Genomic DNA, 7912 nt, shown 5'->3' with positions numbered 1-7912 from the left:
AGTTGTTTGTTCTGTTGGCAGTCAAGTACTCTTCTCCAGTACCACAATTCAAAGGCATTGATTCATCTTCTGTCATGCTTAATCATCATCACATTTTTAAATGCATAGGAAGCAAATGAAAGGACTATAACTTGAATCAGGTGCTTATTAGTCTTTAAAATTTTATCATTGCTGTATATAGCACTTTAATTTTTTCCCCAATCCACAATGCCAACAACATGCTGGGAACTCTGTGGACTTTGATAAATGTTGATAGTTATAGAAAGGCTTCAGGCCTTTTGTTCATAAGTGTCGCTATGAGTCACGCTCGATTCAAAGGCAATCAACAACAATTCTAGATGGTGGACGGCAGAATAAATTTATGTACAGAAAAGTCAGTATGCACATCAGCCCAGTTTGATGGCTCATTCTGTGGCACTGGCCTTCTCCGGCTTGTTGATACAGGCCACTTACTTGGGCCCCAGGATATTCCCTCCCCAGTGATGGTAGATTTCATCATATTGTCATTGTAATTGGTCTTGATGGCTTCCACCAGCTTCGCCAGAGCACCTTTATCTTCTGGTTCACCTGCATGAAGATAATGGTGGTGCAGGTCTTCTGATGGAGGAAGCGGCCCAGTCTGGCCTTGGTCTTGATAAGGCTGTAGGGAAAATCCTTCTTATGACATAAAGTCTGCACGAAGACCACCAGCTCAATAGGGTCCCTGCCATGTGCAATCACCACGAGTTGGGCCTTCTTATTCTCCACTAGGGTGGTGACAGTATTAAATCTGGCATGGAGGACAGGAGATCTCTTGGTGAGGGAGTCTCCTTTGCCAGCAGCCTTCTTAGCCCAGGCCAACAGCCTCTGCTTCTCCTCCTTTATCTCTGGTCGGTACTTCTGAGCCAGCTTCAGCAGCTGAGTAGCAGTTGGAAGTCCAAGGCCTGGGTGAACTGGTTAATGGCACATGGCACCTGGACTCGCTTATAAAGGATTGCCCTTTGCTGCTGCAGTCAGATGTAGTGGAGCCACTTGACAAAGCAGGTAAGGTCCTTTCTGTGTGGGATGCCCTTCACAATGCCAAAGTTCTTGGGCCTTTTCCCAAACCTTCTTGGCCTCCTGTTTCTTCACTCCAGTTGGCACCAACGTCACCTTCTTCCCCTTGGCCTTCTTTTCCTTTGGCATCTTGGGCAGATTGACAAGAACCATTGCTCTGTGGCACTTTAGAGAGATCCTTGGCAGCAGATTTTCCCAATGCAAATGGCTTTTGCTTTCTAGACTACTGTTACCATGGATTTTTATTGTAGATCCAAGTAAAATGCAGTCATTGGCAACTTTAACCTTTCTCCATCTATCTTGATGTTGGTCCCGGGATGAAATTTTTTGTTAATGCTGATATGTAATTCATATTGAAGGCTATAGTCTTTTATTTCTGCAGCAAATCCTTCAAGTCCTCATCATTTTCTGCAAAAAAGGTTTTATCATCTCCATAATGTAGGTTTTTGATGAATTTTTCTCCAATCTATGCCATATTGTTGCTCATATAGTTCAGTCTCTCAAACTATATGTTTAACATACAGATTGAATAGCTATGGAGAAAAGATAGAGCCTTGACATACACCCTTTCTGATTTTGGATCATGAAGTGTTCTCTTGTTCTGTTCAAGAGCATGATTAATTGTTCTGGGATTCCCATTCTTCTCAATGTTATCCATAATTTGTTATGATCCACACAGACAAATGCTTTCTTGTAGTCAGTAAAACAGAAGTAAATATCTTTCTGGTTTTCTCTGCTTTCTGCTAAGAACCATCTGATATCAACAATGATATCCCTACTTCCATGGCCTCTTCTGAATCCAGTTTCAATTTCTGGCATTTCTCTGTTGATTACTGTTCCAGACATTTTTAAAAAATAATCTTCAGCAAGTTTTACTTGTATGTGATAATAATGATATTGATCAATAATTTCAAAATTCTGTTGGATCACAATTTTTTTAATGGGAACAGATGGGAAAAGTCTTTTTATGCCATTTTTTAACTCAATGTGAGAGGAAGGGAAAACCAGAATTTAATAGTCCCACTGGGCACTGGAATGAAAATGGAATTTGAAGCCAGAAGACTTGAGAACATATCTCAGTTCACCATTTGCTAGTGACACTATTTATCCTTCTGTAAAATAACAGGGACACTTATATATCTGTCATAAAGTTTGTTGAGAACCACATCAGACACTGTGTGTAAAAGCACCCAGACTCTGTACACATTGTCAAGGACTTGAAGCACATTGACTTGGAAACTCTGAGTCTGACTCTCCAGCTTACTCCTTGATTTTTTATTAATATAAGATATTCAGAAACAGAATCTATTTTCACAGTGAGAAAATCTTGTTGTTGTTGTTTTTAGCTGCCATCAAGTCGCCTGTTACTCATAATGACCCTGTATACATTAGTTCTGAAACCTGCCCTATTCTAAAGCAATCTCATCATCTCCAATAGACTTAATCCCATTTCTCCAGTCACTGAGTCAGTCCACCTGGGTGTTCGAATCCTGCACTGTCTCTCCTCCACCCTTCCAAGCATGATGTCCCTCTCTAAGGACTGGTCCCTCCTGGCCACATGCCCAAAGTGTACGAAACAGAGCTTCAAAACCCTTGCTTCCAGGGAGCAGCTTGATTTCACCCTCTCCAGGAGAGACATACTATCACATAAATCATTTAGGGGGGAGGGTGGGCAAACAAACTTGTTGCTTTTCTGTCAATCCCAATTCCTGACAGTTCCATCTGTTTCTATCAGAATAGAATTGTGTTCCATAGAGTTTTCAGAAGTAGACGACCATTAATGAGTCTTCTGAAGCATCTCTAGGTGGACTCAAACAGGCAACCATTTGTGCTACTCGGGAACTCCACACCGTATCACCAAACCCAAAACCAATTTCACTGACACCAAGTCAAGTCCAAGTCATAGAAATACTAGAGGACACAGTAGAACAGCTCCACTAGATTTCCGAAGCTCTAAATCTTTATAAGAATATACTACCTCATCTTTCTCCTGTTGGGTTTAGATTACTGATTTTTCAATCAGTGACCAAAAGCTTGGGCCACTGTACCTCCAGGGGCCATTTAACATAGGACAAGCACTCAAAAATGTTAGTTTCTCCCTTGGCATTGCTACCTCTTTGAGCTTCATTTTTTTCATCTGAAAACCAGGAGCATTTCTAAGACTGAACTAAAAACGAAATGACAAATGTGCCAAGATATAGTGTGTTGTTCAAAGGTTGGTTATTGATACTAAATGAGAGATTTGACTTTTTTTTTTAATTTTTTGGCATCTTAGTATATAAACTTCCATTCCATCTGAGGAAAATCCCAAAATGGGTGAGGGTGAGGATCGTGTATCCCACTGTGGAAGCCAAAAAAATGGTAACTCTTCCCTGACCCTTGGCAACTAGAGCAGATAAAGCGTGGGCTCCTGACTATGCTTTGAAAATTAATGAAACAACCAGAGGCACAGGGTCAGAGAAGCATTGAAGAACAGCTCCAGGGACTTGGAGTGCAGCTCTCAATGGCACACCTGTGAAACAGGGCTACCAGCAACAGTGCCTGTGAGTGTCCAGTGGTGACAGTGCCTGTGGGAGGATCCTAAAGAGTGAGCCTATGGCAGGACATTGATTTGGAATCTGTGAGTCTGACTCTCCAGACTTCCCCTTGATTTATTTTTACAAAGTTAAGATGTGCAGGAACAGAATCTATTTTCATAACGAGAAAATCTGGTTGTTACACATACCATGTCAGTTTGAGGACAAAGGTGCACCGGTTTCAGGGCATAATCTTTTCAGTCACCTGAGATGTATCTGAAAGCTGGACATTGAATAAAGCTGACTGAAGAAGAATTGATGCCTTTGAACTGCGGTGTTGGAGAAGAGTGCTGAAGATCCCATGGATGACAAAAAAAATAAACAGATATACCTTGAAGAAAGTGCAGCCAGAGTGCTCCTTGGAAACAAAATTGATAATACTTCCTCTCATATACTTTGAACACATTGCTAGGAAAGGTTATTCCTTGGAAAGGGACTTCATGCTTGGAAAGATGGAGGTGTGGCAAAAGAGACCAAGACATTTTAACCAGGTGAGTTGTCATGACAACTACAGCAATGGGCTTGAGTGTCAGAGATTGTGAGGATGGCACAGGATAAGACAGTGTTCACTTCAGATCAGTTGATCATTATGAGTCATACTCAACTCAATGAACCTAACAACAATTACATCACATAAAACATTCAATCCATAAGCCCAAGGATCATATATTCGAATTGCCAAAGGCAGAGTGATTTTATACATATTTAAATGATGGACAATCTCCCCTGAGATATATAGCTTTTGAAAAGTCACTGGAGGGTCATCTATGAATAGGCTATGTATGATTCAACATCAATGAGACAGATTGTTGTTTGGGGGGGGGGTTTAATTGTTAGTTAATATGTTAGCTAGGGAGCTCTGGTGACTTAATGATAAGGAATTGTGCTTCCATCCTGATGATATGCGATTTGAATGCATAGTTGGTCCAAAATAAATATGAGCAATCTCCTTCTAGACAATTTACTGCCTCTGAAAACCCACTAGAGGGTCAGCTATGAGTCAGTTCTAACTAACAGCAAACATCAACCAGATCAGGTATTTTAGTGTTAAATGAGAAAGAAAAATAGAAAGAAAACAGTCCCTCAGGCAATTCCCCAAGTAAATCTTCACATCTGGGAAAGCAGCATCTCAAACTGCCAGCTTTAGAGGCTGCCAAGCTTTAGACACTGACACTCCCAACAGTTATTGGTGGAAAGCAAGGTCACAGGTGGCTAGTTTTGGATAGTAGTGAGTCCAAAGTCAGTAAGTAGGGCAAGCTACTGGTTTAAGTCTGGAGACCATGAGCCAGATAGCTAGAATCTAAAGCTGAACAAAATCTCTATAGTTTTTTGTCAGAGACTCCAAACGTAAGTAGTATGTAGGCTATATCCCTGAGGATACCTACCTTGAATCAAATAAGGCTAATCACCTCTTTCTTTACAGACGGCCTTTGTAATCCTGCCTTATTAACATCATCACTCACTCATTGCTGTGGAATCAGAACCAACTCGTAGCTGACCCTCCAATGAGTTTTCAGAGGTTATAAACCACAGGGAAGGAGATAGCCCTTCTTTCTCCAGAGGAGCAGCCGGATTTGAACTGAATGCCTTTGGACTGGCAGAGCAACTCCTTCCCAGAGCTCCCATTAACATCATAGACATAAGATTTACAACATGTAGAAGAATTATGTTATAGTGAGGATCGTATCACATTGACACATGATATTAACCATGACAGAAATCATACTTGATTTTTCTTTTATCAAATCAAACTCCACATACTATCAATTAAACAACTATTCCTACAACCTTTGTACAGTACTACCATGGCCTAAGAGATCTCTACTTTCAGCCTTTCCTCCTTCAATTTATCCTACACATTTCACATTGAATGTTCTGACAATAATGAAAATGAAAACCACAACCCAACTCAAAAATAGTCATTGGTTACCATAATGTACCCATTAGAAGTTTTCACCCCAGTAACACACATTTTCTCTTTTAACTTGCTCCTTATTCCCAGCTCACCCATTCCCTCCCATGTGGCATATTTGGTTGGTGAATGCTGAGGTATATATTATATATAACAGTCATAGATCAGAGTCAGCTGATGTGCAGGGTGATTTCTTAGGAGTAGGCTCTGCCTGTTTAAAGAACTGTGGGTTAGAAGGGAAATTTAAATTCAGGAAGAAGTCTGGAGGGAAAGAGGAGAGCTTGTTCCAGAAGGAACTGTCTGAGGGATCATGAGGGATTCCTGAGCACTGGGAAGAAGCAAACAACCACCTTTTTCTAATGCAGGGAAGTGGGGGAGAGAAGAAAAATAAAATCAGGAAGAAGTATTGAGACATCTAGTGTGGAGGTGGTATTAAGGGTTTATTGTTTAAAATGTCTTCTTTAGACATTGACTTTGATTTTGTTATACAGACAGGTGGGAATAATGTGAATAGAGCATATTAGTCTATCTACAAGGGGATTCACTAATCTCACCATTAAACGGAGCAGATTCAGCAGTAGAATTTTAGAATCTCCCCACCAACAAAGAGAAAGAAAGAAAATGCAGCACAAGCTTCAGGGCCAGAGATGCTTGTGACAGCCTGACCTACAGGAGAGCTGCAGCAGCAACCAAAGCAGAGGACCAGAGAGCCAACACGAGACGAAGCTGACCTTGAGACTGCCGCCCCATGGAAGCAGAGCAAAGAGCCTTTGCCCAAGTTTGTTGGATGACTAATTAATTGGCAGGACTAAGAGCTTTTCTGCATTGAAAAAAATCTGTGGTCAGAGATTTCTCCAAAGTACTGAGAAGCAAAGATGTCAGTCTAGAGACAAAGATGTGCCTGATTCAGACCATGGTCTTCACAATTACTTGCATAAGAAAGCTGGACAATAACTAAGGATGACAGAAGAATCAATATCTTTGCGTTGTGGTGCTAGACAAGAGTACTGAACATACCACAGACCACCAAGAACACAGACAAGTCTGTCTTGGAGAATGACACCAAGTTTCTCCTTGGAGGCTAGGAATTTGAAGCTCTGTCTCACATACTTTGGGCACTTGGACGGAGGGACCAGTCTTTGGAGAAAGATGTCATGCTTGGAAAGGTGGAGGAACAGTGCAGGAGAGGAAGACTCTAGATGAGATGGATTGATTCAGTAACTGCTGTAATGGAGGTAGGTGTGTCAGAGTCAGTGAAACTGACTTCAGAGCTGCTGTACATCAGGTCACTATGAGTTGCAGGTTATTCGATGGCACATAACAACAACAGAACTGCAAGGCTCAAAGCTGAGGTGCTTGTGAGTACATTTCAGAAGCCTTCCTGACTGAGTGATTATATCTTGCTGCCAATATGAATGATAGCCTTTGTTACATCCCTAATATGGTTCTGTGTGGTCTATGATCTCTTGCTACAGATTTCAGCCCAAGTACAGTTAAGACTGGTGTTGAAATGAGTAAAAAGAGGTATAGGAGGGTGAGGGCCATGGCTGACCTCATGAAAATTGGTTTGTGTTGTGAGTGCTATTGATGGGGACAATTTCCCATTGTGGTAGAGGTCATATGGTTGTTCTCATGTGGTCCTTGCTCTTTCACAGTGGGTGTACATCTAGCAAGCATCATCCTATCCAGGATTTATTTGTGACAAAGCTATTTCTATTTTATAAGATTGCAGGGAAGAACCAAGATGGCAGTGGTGGAGGAAGCAGTGTAAGTAGCTGGAGGAATGGCAAGCCACATAGAAACGGGCCACCATGACTCTCCACAGCCCACAGTTTCTCTATAACTGAACAACTAAACAGTTGACTACTGGTATTTAATATGGATTGAGACTCAACACCAAGATGACAAGGATTCCTGAAAAAGAATTGGTTAGTCCCACAGCTGCCAGCTCCCCACTGTCAAGTCCATGCTGCGGTAGCTCCATGGGGTCACTGCAGCCAGAGCCCAGGGATCCCCTCACCTGGGATGGGGGGGGTGGGTCCAGGTCCCGTGGTTGGTACATGGAGTCCCTACACTGCCAAAGAATAAACTTATTCTACAATAAATTGTCAGAACCAAGATGGCAGCAGTGAGAGACACGATGTGAGGAGCTGGAGGCTCAGCAAGGCTCCTTGAAATAGGACACCATGTCCCTCCACAGCCCACAGTGTCTATATACCTAAAGAGCCAATCAGTTGACTACTGGTGCTCAATGTGGATTGAGGCTTAACATCAAGAGGACAAAAATTATTTTTTTTTATTTAGGTTGTTTATTTTTCATTTCAATGAACATCTACAGAGATTTTGGGATTCCATTCATTCATTGTTGCACCCTTCTCCCCGCACAAAC

General features: G+C 41.7%; 1 pseudogene; it reads right to left on the bottom strand.

Annotated features, from left to right (window-relative positions):
• Positions 1-334: 334 nt before the first annotated feature.
• LOC102854687 lies at positions 335-1164 on the bottom strand (annotated as a pseudogene).
• Positions 1165-7912: the final 6748 nt, after the last annotated feature.

The sequence above is a fragment of the Elephantulus edwardii genome, unplaced genomic scaffold (genome assembly GCF_000299155.1).
Source record: "Elephantulus edwardii isolate Elephantulus edwardi_28Jun2011 unplaced genomic scaffold, EleEdw1.0 scaffold00065, whole genome shotgun sequence".
Lineage (NCBI taxonomy): Eukaryota > Metazoa > Chordata > Mammalia > Macroscelidea > Macroscelididae > Elephantulus > Elephantulus edwardii.
Note: the sequence above shows the minus strand (reverse complement) of the source record. Positions and strands in the feature narration are given on the sequence as shown.